This window comes from Macaca mulatta, chromosome 19 (assembly GCF_049350105.2).
Source record: "Macaca mulatta isolate MMU2019108-1 chromosome 19, T2T-MMU8v2.0, whole genome shotgun sequence".
NCBI classification, from domain to species: Eukaryota; Metazoa; Chordata; class Mammalia; order Primates; family Cercopithecidae; genus Macaca; species Macaca mulatta.
Window position 1 is genome coordinate 45934648 of NC_133424.1, and position 16917 is coordinate 45951564.

Here is a 16917-nt window from a genome sequence, read left to right on the forward strand (position 1 = left end):
GATGCAGGTGAGTTTATTAGGCAGCCTTGTTCGGCAGGGGACAGGCCTGGGTGGGGAGGGGGCAGCGGTTCCTAGGCTTGCCCCAATCAGCACAGCCAGAGAGGGAGCAGAGGCAGCAGCAGCAGGGCGGAGCTGGGGAGGGCAGGGCCTTGGGCCCAGATTCTCATGGGTGGGACAGGCAGTCTGGACAGGCACCCGAGGTGCCCGTGGATGGTGTTACTTCAGTAGGGTGTAGGCACACTGGTTGTTGATTTCTTCCTGTGGGGAGGGGTGGGAGGCTGAAGGGAGGGGTCTTCTGGGGAAGAAGGGGTAGGATGGGGTTGACAGCAGAGGTTGAGCATCAGAAGGCGGAGGCCCAGCGCCCTGAGGTCTTGTCTCTGGGCAGTTGCCCGTCTGCAGGGACATTGCTTGGTGATAGGAGGGGAGGTGTTTGGGTGGAGAGAGAGGCTCTCAAGGAACAGAGTCCCTCCTCTCAAAGGAGGTCAAGGGCTGTGAGGAGGCGCTGGTGGCCGGGCCTGCTGCACTCACCAGTTGCTACATGACGGCCTGTGCCTCCTCGGGGGTCATGGTGTCAGTCACGCAGTCCTTGAGTTTAGAGGCTGTGTTTCTCTCCAGCTCCGTGGGGTGGTATCTGTTGACAGAGTCCATGTAGGTGTCCTTGTCCTTGGTCAGAAACTGGTTAATGACCGTCATAAGCTGCGGGCAGAGTTTCCTGGGCTCTGCCGGGAGAGTAGGAGCATGTGAGCAGGGAGGGGTAGGTGCCCCGGGGCTGCAGCACAGCCCGGGCTCCCCTGGCGGGGCCTACCCGCGAGCAGCGGCAGCAGCAGGAGACCCAGCAGCGCCAGGGCTCGGGCGGGCGCCCTGTGGTTCGGGGTCGGGGCCAGTAGGTATGCGGGTCACACTGGCGCAGTATGGACGCAGGTCCCTCTGGCATCTCAGGAGGTACTGTCCTTAAACTCCGTGTCCTAGGGGCGGGCCCGGGTGGCGTGGCTTGGCTGGACAGGGAGGGTAGGGGCGGGAGTGGGGTTTGTGGCACTCCAGCGTAGCAGGTTGCATCTGCGGGTCCCCGCCCTTGCCCCGCCCCCAGTCCCTCCCACGATGCTGGATCCAGGCAGCTGCGGTGCAGGCGGGGACCACTGGCTGGGCGCGGTCCTGCGCCGGTGCCTGCGAAGTTCAGGTGTCCATGAGCGCTGAGACTCTCAGCTGACTGTATGGCCTGTCCCATCGTGTGTGCGTCACGAGGCTTGGATGCACGCCTGTGAGAATGGGATATGTGTGTGTGAGTGGAATGCTCTGGCGGGAGCGTGTGGGGTGTGTGTGGGGCACCTGAGGTTGGGGTGTTGACTGTGTGGGGTGGGGGTCTGTGATTATATGAATATGAGGGTGTGATTGTGGCTGGGACAGGGCACGTGGCTGCCTCTGCCTCTGCATGTGCGTCTGAGAGAGACAGGGAGAGATGGGAGAGCCTGGTGTGGTGGCCCTGCGGTGCGGAGATGGGGGACTCTTCTTCACTTTATGCCGTCTGGAGGTGAAAAGCCAGCTAGATAGTGAGCTTCATCCTGGAGACAGAGGCTGGGAGACTGCAGCTGAAAGCTCTGGGTTCCAGGAGGGTTGCAGGGGGCTGAGCAGCAGGGTCAGGGAGCAGAGGACCTGGGAGCAGAGGGCCACCCTCCCACCCTCTTCCTTCCTTCTCTGGACCCCAGAGCACTGTGTCCCCCTCCCAGCCCTACAGCTGCAGGTAGAGCCAGCTGGAGGGGTCTCTAGAGGGAGGGGGGTCCTCTGAGGGCAGAGAGGGCCAGGAGGCTCCCTGAGGACCTGAGGCCCCTCTGGGCCTCCCAGGGCTGGGCCTGTGGCTCTGATCTTCTTTGCCCTGGGAGGGACATGCTCAGTGGTGGGGTTTGTGTAGCTGTCACTCACTCACCTGCCTGTGCCCAGCCACACACCTGTGACTCCCATCGGCCCCACCCAATACACATGTGGGTCTTCAAGTGCCATGAGGGGAAGTTCCTGACTGTGTCACATGCATCCATCCCACCCACCACATTGCAGGTTACAGGACTGCCCCACAAGTGCCACCATGCCCTCCTGAGGTTACCTGGCACACGGTATCCTCACCTGCATGACATGATCAGATTGTGCACTTTCTATGCCAGGGCCAGGGCAAGCTTGTACCTTCAGTTTTGGGGACACTGGAGTGGGGGGTGGCTGGAGGTCAGGGAAGTCACCAGGGTGGAGACATCATCTGCCTCCAGGAGAGGGTTGATATCAGACATCTCCTGTGCACCACTTTGAGCCACCTCAGCCTCCCCTGGGACTCTGGCTGGCACTGGGACCAGCAGTTCCATGAAGGTTTAGACCATCTCTAGGCTTAGGAAGGGCCTCCCTTGTCATCACTGTGGTCTGGGCTTCCTTGTGACCAAGGGCTCTGGACAGCATTTGCAGCCAGCCAGAGTGTGGGGGTGAGGGGCCTGGGCACAGGAAGGACTCGAGGCCTTCCCTGCACCCCCATGGCCACCATTTCAGAGGGAGGACAGCAATTATTTGGGTTTGTCCTGTGAGCGGTGGCAGAGGGCAGGGCCCTGGGCAGGTCCAGATCCAGACAGGCATCCCGTGCTGCAGCCTTGGGGCCCCGAAGGGACACGATGGGGCCGGTGTGGGGGCGTCCCCTGGCCAAACACATGGGTAGGGGGTGCTCTGGGGTCAGTGGGTGGGTCCGGGCATTTGCAAGAGCCAAGTTAAGATAGAGTCCTGAAGGATGGCGGGAGAGGGCAGAGAATGGAGGGATGAGGGAGACAGCTCCCACTGCTTCCTGGCCTCTAAGTGGGGGTGATGGGTGGTAGGTGAGTGGCAGAGGAGGCAGTGGGAGCTGCAAGGCTGAGCCAGGGAAGTGGAGGCCGCAGAGGTGCAGACCTTGCCTGAGGATGACTCCGGGCTGGGACTTCTTAGAGGCCAGGGCCCTAAAGCTCCCAGACAGGGAGTTTGCAGGAACAGTGACACAGCACACGACAGCACAACTTGACACAACACAACCTGGCATAGCAGAGCAGCGTGCGGTGCACTGGGCTGCAGCAGAGTGCGGCCCAGGGTGCAGGGAGTCATGGAGCAAACTGACCTGAGCCGTGTCCCTCAGCCAAGGCACAGGCCCCCGGACTTGAGCCACCCACTTCCTTGTGACAGCCGGATGCCCTAGTGTCCCTGGGGCTGAGGACAGGGCTGGGGCTGCTGTCCAAGGTGAGGTCTGACTCTAATCCCCTGCCTGTAATCCCCAGTTGTTTGGGGAACTTGAGCGTCTTCCAGGGAATCCAGTGGTGCTGATGGGATTTCTGGGCACCTCAGCCAGGCCCCCTGCCCACCTGGCCACACTGGTTCCCACTGCAGTCTGGCCTTGGGGCCTGTATGGCCTCTGCTTACTGAGCCCTGTGGTTCCCTGCCAGTCACCGTTGGCCCTGCGGCCAGGCTGGCACCTGGAGAATGGCCTGTCCCCAAAGCCTGCACTCCTCCCAGCTCACCCACTTTGCTTTTCTCCCGCACTGGGAGGTGGGAGCCAGGTTGACACTGGGGGAGGGGCTCCCTCAACTGTGGCTTCACCTTAGGGTTCTGGGCAGGGTTTTGGGCAATGAGACTGTCTGGATAGGGGCTGGAGGTCAAGAGCCTTCTGAGTGGGGAGTGGTCTCAGACCCACAGTGGAGGGGTAGGGTGGGCAGGGAGGACAACCGGGCTGTGGAGGAGATGGGGCAGGCAGGTTACATGGGTGCAGCTCACACTCTCTCCTTCTCCCCATCCTCTCCCACGCCCCCTGCATCCTCTCCTGTCTCTTCCTCCCTGCCCTGTTCTTTCCTTCTTTTCCCTCTGCGTCTCTGTCTTCATGTCCCTTTTTCCTTATTCATTTCTCCTCTCCTTCACTTTCTATTTCTCCCTTTCGCTCCTCCCCTCGCCTCTCATCTTTCTATTGTGACATATGACACAAATACAGACTAGGACACACCATGTAAAGTGTATCTTAAGTGATGACTGTGATGCAAACCTCGTAATATCCCTGCAGTTCAAGAAAGGTCATGGTGAGCCCCTCCCGGCACCAGCCTCACCACCTAGAGTTGACCCCTGTCCTGAGTTTGTGGTTTCTTGTTGTTTTAGTGGATGATTTTGCTACCTAAACATCTTCACATATAATAAGTGTTAATTTTATTCTTTTACAGTTTTTATAACCTTGGTCACCATGCGTATGTTCTCCCATATCTTACCTTTTTGTTCAATGTTTTTGTTGGTATCAATCCATGTTGCTTTCTTTATGGTTTAAAAGCATCGACCATTGTGTACTGATTCTATTATCATGAACAACACTGCAGGGAGCTTTTATGTGTTGATGTCCTGGCACACATTTACATTCATATTTGTATGGGTTTGTGCCCATGTGTGGAATTTTAGGTGATAAGACATTCATATTCTTGATGTTTTAGGAAACAGGAAACCTCGAAAGCAGTTGTACAACGCACATCCCCAGCCACACTGTAGTATTTCCTGCCGCTGTAGATGGCCACAAGCTGGTATCGTCAGTGTCGAGTGAACCATCCGGTAGGCAGGTGTCAGGGCCATCTCATTGGGTTCCCATTTGCATTTTCTGGTCTAATGAGGTTGAGTCCTCTTTATGTGTTTATTGGTCATTTAGTGAAGTGTGAGTAGGAGTCTTTCTTCCCATTTGTATATTGCATGTTCATTTCTTTTTTCCATCTCTGGTCATTTGTAGGAGTTTTTTGTATTTTCTTTTTTTTTTTTTAGACAGGGTTTCTCTCTGCCACCCAGGTTGGAGTGCAGTGGCATGATCTCAGTTCACTGCAGTCTCAACCTCCTGAGCTCAAGTGATCCTCCTGCCTCAGCCTCCTGAGTATCTGGTACTACAGGCGCATGCCACCACACCTGGTTTATTTTTGCATTTTTACTAGAAACAGGGTTTCGCCATGTTGCCCAGGCTGGTTTTGAACTCCTGAGCTCAGGTGATTCACCTGCCTCAATCTCCCAACGTGCTGGAGGAGTTCTTGGTATTTTCTTTTTTTGTTTTTGAGATGGAGTTTCACTCTTGTTGCCCAGGCTGGAGTGGAATGGTGTGATCTCGGCTCACTGCAACTTCTGCCTCCTGGGTTCAAGCTATTCTATTGCCTCAGCCTCCTGAGTAGCTGGGATTACAGGCACCCACCACCAGGCCCGGCTAATTTTTGTATTTTTAGTAGAGGTGGGGTTTCGCCATGTTGGCTGGGGTGGTCTTGAACTCCTGAACTTAGATGATCCACACGCCTCAGCCTCCCAAAGTGCTGGGATTACAGGCATGAGCCACTGTGCCCAGCCAGTATTTTCTTGATAAGAGCCCTTGTTTGGTTATTTATTTAAAATGCCTTCTGCAACACTGGGGATTACTAGCTTTGTATTCTGTTGATGGTTTTTATTGAACAGAAGTTTAACGCTTACTGTAAATAAATTTATCAACACTTCCTTTATGCTTGATGTTGTGTGTGTGTGTGTGTGTGTTTTGCTTAATAGTCTTATCTTTTTAATTTTTATTTCTTAATGTGGTTTTATTCCTTTGGAAAAAAGATTCTCATCTCATGGTTGTAAATATATTCTTCTGTATAAATACTTGTGAAGTCTTTATTCTTTTACCTTATCCATTGAGGTCTCTAAGGCATATGGAATTGACTTTTGTGTAACAGTCCCCTTACTTTTTAATTATATAGATTCCCTGCTGTCCCAGTACTGTTTAGGACAGGGGCGTGTAATCTTTTGGCTTCCCTGGGTCACACTGGAAGAAGAAGAGTTGTTTTGGGTCACACATAAAATACACTAACACTAACAATAGCTAATGAGCTAAAAAAAAAAATTAAAATCGCAAAAATCTCATAATGTTTCAAGAAAGTTTACAAATTTGTGTTGGGCTACATTCAAAGCCACCCTGGGCCGCAAGGGTCCTGCAGGCTGCAGGTTGGACAAATTTAGTTTTGGAGAAGATGGGCCTTATTCCATTATTCCCAATGTCACCTTTGTCAAAAAGTAAGTGCCCCATAGAGGGACATAGGTTTGCTTCTGAGTTCTCTATTTCCTGTTGCTGGTCTGTTTGTCTGTCTCTATGCCAATATGGCACTATGTTGAATACACACTAAAGCTTTGGTTCTTGACTCTGGCAGAGGGAGTCCTTCTGCTTTGGCCTTGTTCCTAGAGTGCCTTTGCTGGTTTTGGCCCTCTACAGTGCCAGATGTTTAGAAACAGCTATTTGAATTCAATTTGGAGGGAACTGAAGTTTTGATGACATCGAGTATTCCTCTCCATAATGCTGAGACATGTTGCTGTTTATTTTGATCTTTCCTATTTTCTCTCAATAACTTTTTACATATATATTTCTATGGTGCTCTTATACATGTATTAATTGATTTATTCCAAGGCATCTGTTCTTTTTAATGCCACTATAAATGTTACATTCTTTTAAAGTGTAAGTTTACAAATATTTGTGTTGCTGTATGAAAATTTTAAATTATTCTATATTATTTTGTATTTGAATTCAAAAACTCTTTAGTATTTTCTCTGTAGATTCTTTCAGATTATTATTATTATTATTATTTTTTTTTGAGGCGGAGTCTCGCTCTGTCGCCCAGGCTGGAGTGCAGTGGCGCAATCTTGGCTCACTGCAAGCTCCGCCTCCCGGGTTCCCGCCATTCTCCTGCCTCAGCCTCCCGAGTAGCTGGGACTACAGGCGCCGCCACCACGCCCGGCTAATTTTTTTGTATTTTTAGTGGAGACGGGGTTTCATTGTGTTAGCCAGGATGGTCTCGATCTCCTGACCTCGTGATCCGCCCGCCTCGGCCTCCCAAAGTGCTGGGATTACAGGCTTGAGCCACCGCGCCCGGCCTCTTTCAGATTATTTATATAAATATATCTAATGTGTATTTGTTTCTTCCTCTTCAATATTCATATATTTTACTTGTCCTGCTTTATTGCATTTGTAGAATGTCTAGTGCAATGTTGGATAGCAATGGTGAAAACAGGCATTTTGTTTAGTATCTAAACTCAAGAGGAACTTTTTTGTTTGTTTTGCTCTTGACAGCATTGTATTTTATATAAATTGTTAAATTTCACATAATTTTAGACTTACAAGAAAGTTACACAACATTGTATATATAATTATTTCTGGATACCCTTCATCCAGATTCAAGAGGATAGCTTTTGATGTTTTATCATTAAATAGTAAGTTTAACATAAGATACTTTTGGTAGATATTCTTTGCTAGATTAAAGATATATTATCCTATTTCTATTTTCTAAGGGGACTTTTAAATCTTTTTTGAGACAGAATATTGCTTTGTCACCTTGGTTAGAGTGCAGTGGCACGATCATGACTCACTGCAGCCTCGAACTCATAGACTGAAACAAGTGGATTGCTTCGGCCTCCAGAGTAGTTGGGCGCTACCACACCCAGCTTTTACAGATTATAATAGGTAATAAGGAATTATATTAACAATTTTAATCCAATAAATTCCACAGTTGCCAGTTTGAAAACAAAGAAACAAAACTGATCTTACTTATAAACAACATTGGAGCAAGATGGCCGAATGGGAGCAGCTCCAGCCTCCAGCTCCCAGCACAAGCGACATGGAGGACGGGTGATTTCTGCATTTTCAACTGAGGTACCGGGTTCATCTCACTGGGGAGTGCCAGATAATTGGTGCTGGTCAGCTGGTGAAGCCCGACCAGCCAGAGCTGAAGCAGGGCGAGGCATCACCTCATCTGGGAAGCGCAAGGGGGAAGGGAATCCCTTTTCCTAGCCAAGGGAAACTGAGACACACAACACCTGGAAAATCAGGTAACTCCCACCCTAATACTGTGCTTTACCAAGAGTATTAGCAAAAGGCACACCAGGAGATTATATCCCACACCTGGATGGGAGGGTCCCACGGCCACGGAGCCTCCCTCATTGCTAGCAGAGCAGTCTGAGATCTAACTGCAAGGCAGCAGCGAGGCTGGGGGAGGGGCGCCCGCCATTGCTGAGGCTTAAGTAGGTAAACAAAGCCACCTGGAAGCTTGAACTGGGTGGAGCCCACCACAGCTCAAGTGGGCCCGCCTGCCTCTGTAGCCTCCATCTCTGGGGACAGGGCATAGCTAAACAAAAAGCAGAAGAAACCTTGGCAGAGGTAAATGCCCCTGTCTGACAGCTTTGAAGAAAGCAGTGGATCTCCCAGCACAGAGGTTGAGATCTGAGAATGGACAGACTGCCTGCTCAAGTGGGTCCCTGACCCCTGAGTAGCCTAACTGGGAGACATCCCCCACTAGGTGCAGACCAACACCTCACACCTCACATGGCGGGGTACACCCCTGAGACGAAGCTTCCAGAGCAAGAATCAGACAGCAACACTCGCTGTTCAGCAATATTCTATCTTCTGCAACCTCCGCTGCTGATACCCAGGTAAACAGGGTCTGGAGTGAACCTCAAGCAAATTCCAACAGACCTGCAGCTGAGGGTCCTGACTATTAGAAGGAAAACTAACAAACAGAAAGAACACCCACACCAAAACCCCATCAGTTCGTCACCATCATCAAAGACCAAAGGCAGATAAAACCACAAAGATGGGAAAAAAAACAGGGCAGAAAAGCTGGAAATTCAAAAAATCGAGCGCATCTCCCCCTCCAAAGGAATGCAGCTCATCGCCAGCAATGGATCAAAGCTGGATGGAGAATGACTTTGACGAGTTGAGAGAAGAAGGCTTTAGTCAATCAAACTTCTCAGAGCTAAAGGAGGAACTACATAACCAATGCAAAGAAACTAAAAATCTTGAAAAAATAATGGAAGAATGGATAACTAGAATAATCAATGCAGAGAAGGTCATAAACAAACTGACAGAGATAAAAACCATGACACGAGAAATACGTGACAAATGCACAAACTTCAGTAACCGACTCGATCAACTGGAAGAAAGAGTATCAATGATTGAAGATCAAATGAATGAAACGACGCAAGAAGAGAAGTCTAGAGAAAAAAGAGGATAAAGAAATGAACAAAGCCTCCAAGAAATATGGGATTATGTGAAAAGACCAAATCTATGTCTGATTGGTGTGCCTGAAACTGAGGGGGAAAATGGAACCGAGTTGGAAAACACTCTTCAGGATATTATCCAGGAGAACTTCCCCAACCTAGTAAGGCAGGCCAACATTCAAATTCAGGAAATACAGAGAATGCCACAAAGATACTCCTCGAGAAGAGCAACTCCAAGACACATAATTGTCAGATTCGCCAAAGCTGAAGTGAAGGAAAAAATGTTAAGGGCAGCCAGAGAGAAAGGTCGGGTTACTCACAAAGGGAAGCCCATCAGACTAACAGCAGATCTCTCGGCAGAAACTCTCCAAGCCAGAAGAGAGTGGGGGCTGATATTCAACATTCTTTTTTTTTTTTTTTTTTTTTTTTGAGACAGAGTCTCGCTGTGTTGCCCAGGCTGGAGTGCAGTGGCCGGATCTCAGCTCACTGCAAGCTCTGCCTCCCGGGTTTTTACGCCGTTCTCCTGCCTCAGCCTCCCGAGTAGCCGGGACTACAGGCGCCCGCCACCTCGCCCGGCTAGTTTTTTGTATTTTTTAGTAGAGACGGGGTTTCACCGTGTTAGCCAGGATGGTCTCGAACTCCTGACCTCGTGATCCACCCGTCTCGGCCTCCCAAAGTGCTGGGATTACAGGCTTGAGCCACCGCGCCCGGCCTCAACATTCTTAAAGAAAAGAATTTTCAACCCAGAATTTCATATCCAGCCAAACTAAGTTTCATAAGTGAAGGAGAAATAAAATCCTTTACAGACAAGCAAATGCTTAGAGATTTTGTCACCACAAGGCCTGCCCTACAAGAGACCCTGAAGGAAGTACTAAACATGGAAAGGAACAACCGGTACCAGCCATTGCAAAAACGTGCCAAAATGTAAAGACCATAGATGCTAGGAAAAAACTGCATCAACTAACGAGCAAAATAACCAGCTAATATCACAATGACAGGATCAAGTTCACACATAACAATATTAACCTTAAATGTAAATGGACTAAATGGTCCAATTAAAAGACACAGACTGGCAAACTGGATAAAGAGTCAAGACCCATCAGTTTGCTGTATTCAGGAGACCCATCTTACATGCAGAGACACACATAGACTCAAAATAAAGGGATGGAGGAAGATCTACCAAGCAAATGGAGAACAAAAAAAGCAGGGTTTGCAATCCTAGTCTCTGATAAAACAGACTTTAAACCATCAAAGATCAAAAGAGACAAAGAAGGCCATTACATAATGGTAAAGGGATAAATTCAACAAGAAGTGCTAACTATCCTAAATATATATGCACGCAATACAGGAGCACCCAGATTCATAAAGGAAGTCCTTAGAGACTTACAAAGAGACTTAGACTCTCATACAATAATAATGGGAGACTTCAACACCCCACTGTCAACATTAGACAGATCAACGAGACATAAAGTTAACAAGGATATCCAGGAACTGAACTCAACTCTGCACCAAGTGGACCTAACAGACATCTACAGAACTCTCCACCCCAAATCAACAGAATATATATTCTTCTCAGCACCACATCACACTTATTCCAAAATTGACCACATAGTTGGAAGTAAAGCACTCCTCAGCAAATGTAAAAGAACAGAAATTATAACAAACTGTCTCTCAGACCACAGTGCAATCAAACTAGAACTCAGGACTAAGAAACTCAATCAAAACCACTCAACTACAGGGAAACTGAACAACCTGCTCCTGAATGACTACTGGGTACATAACGAAATGAAGGCAGAAATAAAGATGTTCTTTGAAACCAATGAGAACAAAGATACAACATACCAGAATCTCTGGGACACATTTAAAGCAGTGTGTAGAGGGAAATTTATGGCACTAAATGCCCACAAGAGAAAGCTGGAAAGATCTAAAATTGACACCCTAATATCACACTTAAAAGAACTAGAGAAGCAAGAGCAAACACATTCAAAAGCTAGCAGAAGGCAAGAAATAACTAAGATCATAGCAGAACTGAAGGAAATAGAGACACAAAAAACCCTCCAAAAAATCAATGAATCCAGGAGCTGGTTTTTTGAAAAGCTCAACAAAATTGATAGACCGCTAGCAAGACTAATAAAGAAGAAAAGAGACAAGAATCAAACAGATGCAATAAAAAATGATAAAGGGGATATCACCACTGATCCCACAGAAATACAAACTACCATCAGAGAATACTATAAACACCTCTACACAAATAAACTAGAAAACCTAGAAGAAATGGATAATTTCCTGGACACTTACACTCTCCGAAGACTAAACCAGGAAGAAGTTGAATCCCTGAATAGACCAATTGCAGGCTCTGAAATTGAGGCAATAGTTAATAGCCTACCAACCAAAAAAAGTCCAGGACCAGACGGATTCACAGCCAAATTCTACCGGAGGTACAAGGAGGAGCTGGTACCATTCCTTCTGAAACTATTCCAATCAATAGAAAAAGAGGGAATCGTCCCTAACTCATTTTATGAGGCCAACATCATCTTGATACCAAAGCCTGGCAGAGACACAACAAAAAAAGAGAATTTTAGACCAATATCCCTGATGAACATCGATGCAAAAATCCTCAATAAAATACTGGCAAACCGTTTCCAGCAGCACGTCAAAAAGCTTATCCACCATGATCAAGTGGACTTCATCCCTGGGATGCAAGGCTGGTTCAACATATGCAAATCAATAAATGTAATCCAGCATATAAACAGAACCAAAGACAAAAACCACATGATTATCTCAATAGATGCAGAAAAGGCCTTTGACAAAATTCAACAGCCCTTCATGCTAAAAAGTCTCAATAAATTCGGTATTGATGGAACATATCTCAAAATAATAACAGTTATTTATGACAAACCCACAGCCAATATCATACTGAATGGGCAAAAACTGGAAGCATTCCTTTTGAAAACTGGCAGAAGACAGGGATGCCCTCTCTCACCACTCCTATTCAACATAGTGTTGGAAGTTCTGGCTAGGGCAATCAGGCAAGAGAAAGAAATCAAGGGTATTCAGTTAGGAAAAGAAGAAGTCAAATTGTCCCTGTTTGCAGATGACATGATTGTATATTTAGAAAACCCCATTGTCTCAGCCCAAAATCTCCTTAAGCTGATAAGCAGCTTCAGCAAAGTCTCAGGATACAAAATCAATGTGCAAAAATCACAAGCATTCTTATACACCAGTAACAGACAAACAGAGAGCCAAATCATGAATGAACTTCCATTCACAATTGCTTCAAAGAGAATAAAATACCTAGGAATGCAACTTACAAGGGGTGTGAAGGACCTCTTTGAGGAGAACTACAAACCACTGCTCAAGGAAATAAGAGAGGACACAAACAAATGGAGGAACATACCATGCTCATGGATAGGAAGAATCAATATCGTGAAAATGGCCATACCGCCCAAGGTAATTTATAGATTCAATGCCATCGCCATTAAGCTACCAATTACTTTCTTCACAGAACTGGAGAAAACTGCTTTAAAGTTCATATGGAACCAAAAAAGAGCCCACATTGCCAAGACAATCCTAAGTCAAAAGAACAAAGCTGGAGGCATCACGCTACCTGACTTCAAACTGTACTACAAGGCTACGGTAAAGAAAAAAATGGCCGGGCGCGGTGGCTCAAGCCTGTAATCCCAGCACTTTAGGAGGCTGAGACGGGTGGATCACGAGGTCAGGAGATCGAGACCATCCTGGCTAACACGGTGAAATCCTGTCTCTACTAAAAAATACAAAAAAAAACTAGCCTGGCGAGGTAGCGGGCACCTGTAGTCCCAGCTACTCGAGAGGCTGAGGCAGGAGAATGGCGTGAACCTGGGAGGTAGAGCTTGCAGTGAGCTGAGATCCGGCCACTGCACTCCAGCCTGGGCGACAGAGCGAGACTCTGTCTCAAAAAAAAAAAAGAAAAAAAATCATGGTACTGGTACCAAAACAGAGATATGGACCAATGGAACAGAACAGAGCCCTCAGAAGTAATACCACACATCTACAGCCATCTGATCTTTGACAAACCTGAGAAAAACAAGAAATGGGGAAAGGATTCCCTATTTATTAAATGGTGCTGGGAAAATTGGCTAGCCATAAGTAGAAAGCTGAAACTGGATCCTTTCCTTACTCCTTATATGAAAATTAATTCAAGATGGATTAGAGACTTAAATGTTACATCTAAAGCCATAAAAACCCTAGAAGAAAACCTAGGTAATACCATTCAGGACATAGGCATGGGCAAGGACTTCATGTCTAAAACACCAAAAGCAACGGCAACAAAAGCCATAATTGACAAATGGGATCTAATTAAACTAAAGAGCTTGTGCACAGCAAAAGAAACTACCATCAGAGTGAACAGGCAACCTACAGAATGGGAGAAAATTTTTACAATCTACTCATCTGACAAAGGGCTAATATCCAGAACCTACAAAGAACTCAAACAAATTTACAAGAAAAAAACAACTCCATCAAAAAGTGGGCAAAGGATATGAATAGACATTTCTCAAAAGAAGACATGCATACAGCCAACAGGCACATGAAAAAATGCTCGTCATCACTGGCCATCAGAGAAATGCAAATCAAAACCACAATGAGATACCATCTCACACCAGTTAGAATGGCAATCATTAAAAAGTCAGGAAACAACAGGTGCTGGAGAGCATGTGGAGAAATAGGAACTCTTTTACACTGTTGGTGGGATTGTAAACTGGTTCAACCATTGTGGAAAACAGTATGGCGATTCCTCAAGGATCTAGAACCAGAAACACTATTTGACCCAGCCATCCCATTACTGGGTATATACCTAAAGGATTATAAATCATGCTACTATAAAGACATGCACACGTGTGTTTACTGCGGCACTATTCACAATAGCAAAGACTTGGAATCAACCCAAATGTCCATCAGTGACAGACTGGATTAAGAAAATGTGGCACATATACACCCTGGAATACTATGCAGGCATCAAAAAGGATGAGTTCGCGTCCTTTGTAGGGACATGGATGCAGCTGGAAACCATCATTCTCAGCAAACTACCACAAGAACAGAAAACCAAACACCGCATGTTCTCACTCATAGGTAGGAATTGAACAATGAGATCACTTGGACTCTGGAAGGGGGCCTCTTATGGGGAGTGGGGAGGGGGGAGGGGGGAGGGATGGCATTGGGAGTTATACCTGATGTAAATGACGAGTTGATGGGTGCTGACGAGTTGATGGGTGCAGCACACCAACATGGCACAAGTATACATATGTAACAAACCTGCACGTTGTGCACATGTACCCTAGAACTTAAAGTATAATTTTTAAAAAAGTTACAAATATATACTTTAGATATACATACTAGTTATATGTAAATTATACTTCGATAGCTATTTTCAATAGCTTTATTGTATTTCAATAAAACTAATTTAATAAACATATACAAGATCCTAAAATAAAATTAGAATCAACTTAATAGGTTAATGAAGAGAGAAACACTAAAAAGAAACATTTACTTAATACTTTAAATGATAATATTTAAAGCGCAACTTCCCCAAAACTCAACTGTTTATGTAAAGCTAATGAGAGACCATCAGGCTAGGAGGATAGAGGAACCTTAATTTGGCCAAAGTACACACACAAACAAAAGTTACAAATTATACACTTTAGATAAACATACTTGTTACATGTCAATGACATGTTAATAAAGCTATTAAAACAAAAAATTAAATGTAACAAATATAGCAAATAATTGCCAGCAATTATTCTGGAAGTCACAGATATCCAACTTCTCCAGTTACTTTTGCAGATACCATCACTATTTTAGAACCTGAGATAGGCCTTTTGAGATATCTTTTCAGGTTTTTTTGGATGTCTAACACCAATGGCTCCACCTGGATTCACCAACTGTTTCTATGGTCCCACCCAGAAGGAACTGCATGCAAAAAAACAGCTCAACTCTCTACAAACTCATCTCCAATCCAACAAATCAGCACTCCACATACCCTAGCCCCCGGCCCACCAAGCGTTTTTGAAAAACGCCTAGCCTCTGGGCCTTCAATGAGATCACTTTGATGATAACTCTGTCTCCCCCCTGGTATAGCCGGCCTCCCATCGATTAAACTCTGCAATGCCATGGTCTTCCTGAATTGATCTGTGTGTGCAGCAGGCAGGAAGAACCCTTCGGGCGCTTACACCACTCCAATCTTATGTAAATTCTTCCAAAGAATAAACAATGAGGGTACACTCTCTGTACCAATCAGTGTCTCTGCAGGAAAGAAATGGCATACTCACACAGGATATGTGACAAGAGTTTAATGAATGGCTGTAAACTAAAAATAAAATCCTAAGACCCCCAAACATCTGAATGGACCCCTCCTCTTGGCCAAGGGCATTCAAAAGTTAACCTGAAAAACTAGTTCAGGTGAAGATGGAAGGAGGAGTCAGACCTGCCTCATTATACCCATCTCCCTTTTGGAAATCAGGAAAAGCTGACCAAGGTTTAGCATCAACACAGACCTTAAGTCTGATAAGAAACATTTACAATCTGTTCGTTCTGAAGCCTGCCACTTGGAGGCTTCGTCTGCAGGATAAAACCTTGGTCTCCACAAACACTTATCACAACCCAGGCATTCCTTTTTATTGACAATAACTCTTTGAACCAATTGCCAATCAGAAAAATTTTAAAACTACCTAAGACCTGGATGCCCCCACCAACCCCACCTCAAGTTGTCCTCTTGCTCTTCCAGATGGAACCAATATAAATCTTACATGCATTGATTGATGTATTATGTCTCCCTAAAGTGTATAAAAGCAAGCTGTTCTCTGACCACCTTGGGAACATGTCATCAGGACCTCCTGAATCTATGTCATGGGCACATCCTTAGCCTTCGAAAAATACTTTCTAAATTGATTGAGACCTCTCTCAAATACTTTCTGGTTCACAGGCTTATGGCTGTGCTGTGAGCAAAATTAAGGGAAACCAATTTAAAAAGTGAGAAACCCAAGGCAAGTGAGAGCAACATATCTAATGAGAGGCAAGGAAAAGGAGCCATTTCTACAATCCAGTGAGACCTGTAACTGCAGGAGAGGCCAAGGTCACAGGAGAAATGCAGCCACTGCCAAACTGTAGCCCTGAAAAAAACCAAAGGGCAACGTTGCCCAGTGATGCAAATCCAGAAAAGGTCAGGTCCTGGGGTACAAAGCAGGCTATGGAATGAAGACAAACTCTGTTGGAATAAATATAAATCACCTCTACATCCCCCAATTCACAATGAGCTAGTATCATCCTGACACCAAAATCCAACCACTCAAGGACATAGACAAAATGTTCTATGCAACATATTGGCAAAGTGAATGAAATTACATATAAAGAATACTATATGCTGACTAAGGAGGATTTACACCAGAAATGCAAGGTAGGTTTCAAATTACAAAATTATTTTATGTAATTTAACACATTCAGAGACTAAGGAAAACTGTATGCATATTTCATTAAATGCAAGTGAGATGTGTTATAAAATTCATCTTTTCTTGATTTAAAAAATTCCTTCACAGAGGGTGCAGTGGCTCACGCCTATAGTTCCAGCACGTTGGGAGGCCGAGGTGGGCAGATCACTTGAGCCAGGAGTTTGACACCATGTTGGGCAATACGGCGAAACCCTGTCTCCACAAAAATTACAAAAAATAGCCACCTGTGGTGGTACCTACCTATAATCCCAGCTACTCAGGAGGCTGAGGTGGGAGGATTTCTTAAGCCCAGGAGGATGAGGCTACAGTGAGCCATGACTGCACCACTGCACTTCAGCCCAGATAACAAAGCATGACCCTGTCTCAAAAAAAAATTTAAAATTCTCTTAGAAAATAGAAATAGCGAGCCAAGTGCGGTGGCTCACGC

General features: G+C 46.0%; 1 protein-coding gene and 2 long non-coding RNA genes across 4 annotated transcripts in view; 2 read left to right on the plus strand and 1 right to left on the minus strand.

The window, feature by feature from the left end:
* LOC144337405 (uncharacterized) overlaps positions 1 to 7378 on the plus strand; it is a 40232-nt gene extending 32854 nt beyond the window's left edge. Inside the window, exon 3 of the long non-coding RNA XR_013410478.1 lies at positions 7329 to 7378. This is a non-coding gene — a long non-coding RNA (uncharacterized LOC144337405). The remainder of the gene's footprint in view (positions 1 to 7328) is intronic.
* LOC144337398 (uncharacterized) overlaps positions 1 to 16917 on the minus strand; it is a 20362-nt gene continuing 3445 nt past the window's right edge. The window contains exons 1-3 of one of the 2 annotated variants that reach the window (XR_013410470.1): positions 806 to 951; positions 529 to 719; positions 1 to 258 (exon numbers count right to left, since the gene is read on the minus strand). The gene's annotated coding sequence lies outside the window, so the exon portion shown is untranslated. Of the gene's footprint in view, positions 259 to 528; positions 1257 to 16917 lie in introns of those variants that run through there. The other variant, XM_077982119.1, reaches the window with a different exon arrangement.
* LOC144337401 (uncharacterized) lies at positions 7524 to 16542 on the plus strand. Its single transcript, XR_013410474.1, has 2 exons — positions 7524 to 7842; positions 14818 to 16542. It is a non-coding gene; the product is annotated as an uncharacterized LOC144337401 (long non-coding RNA).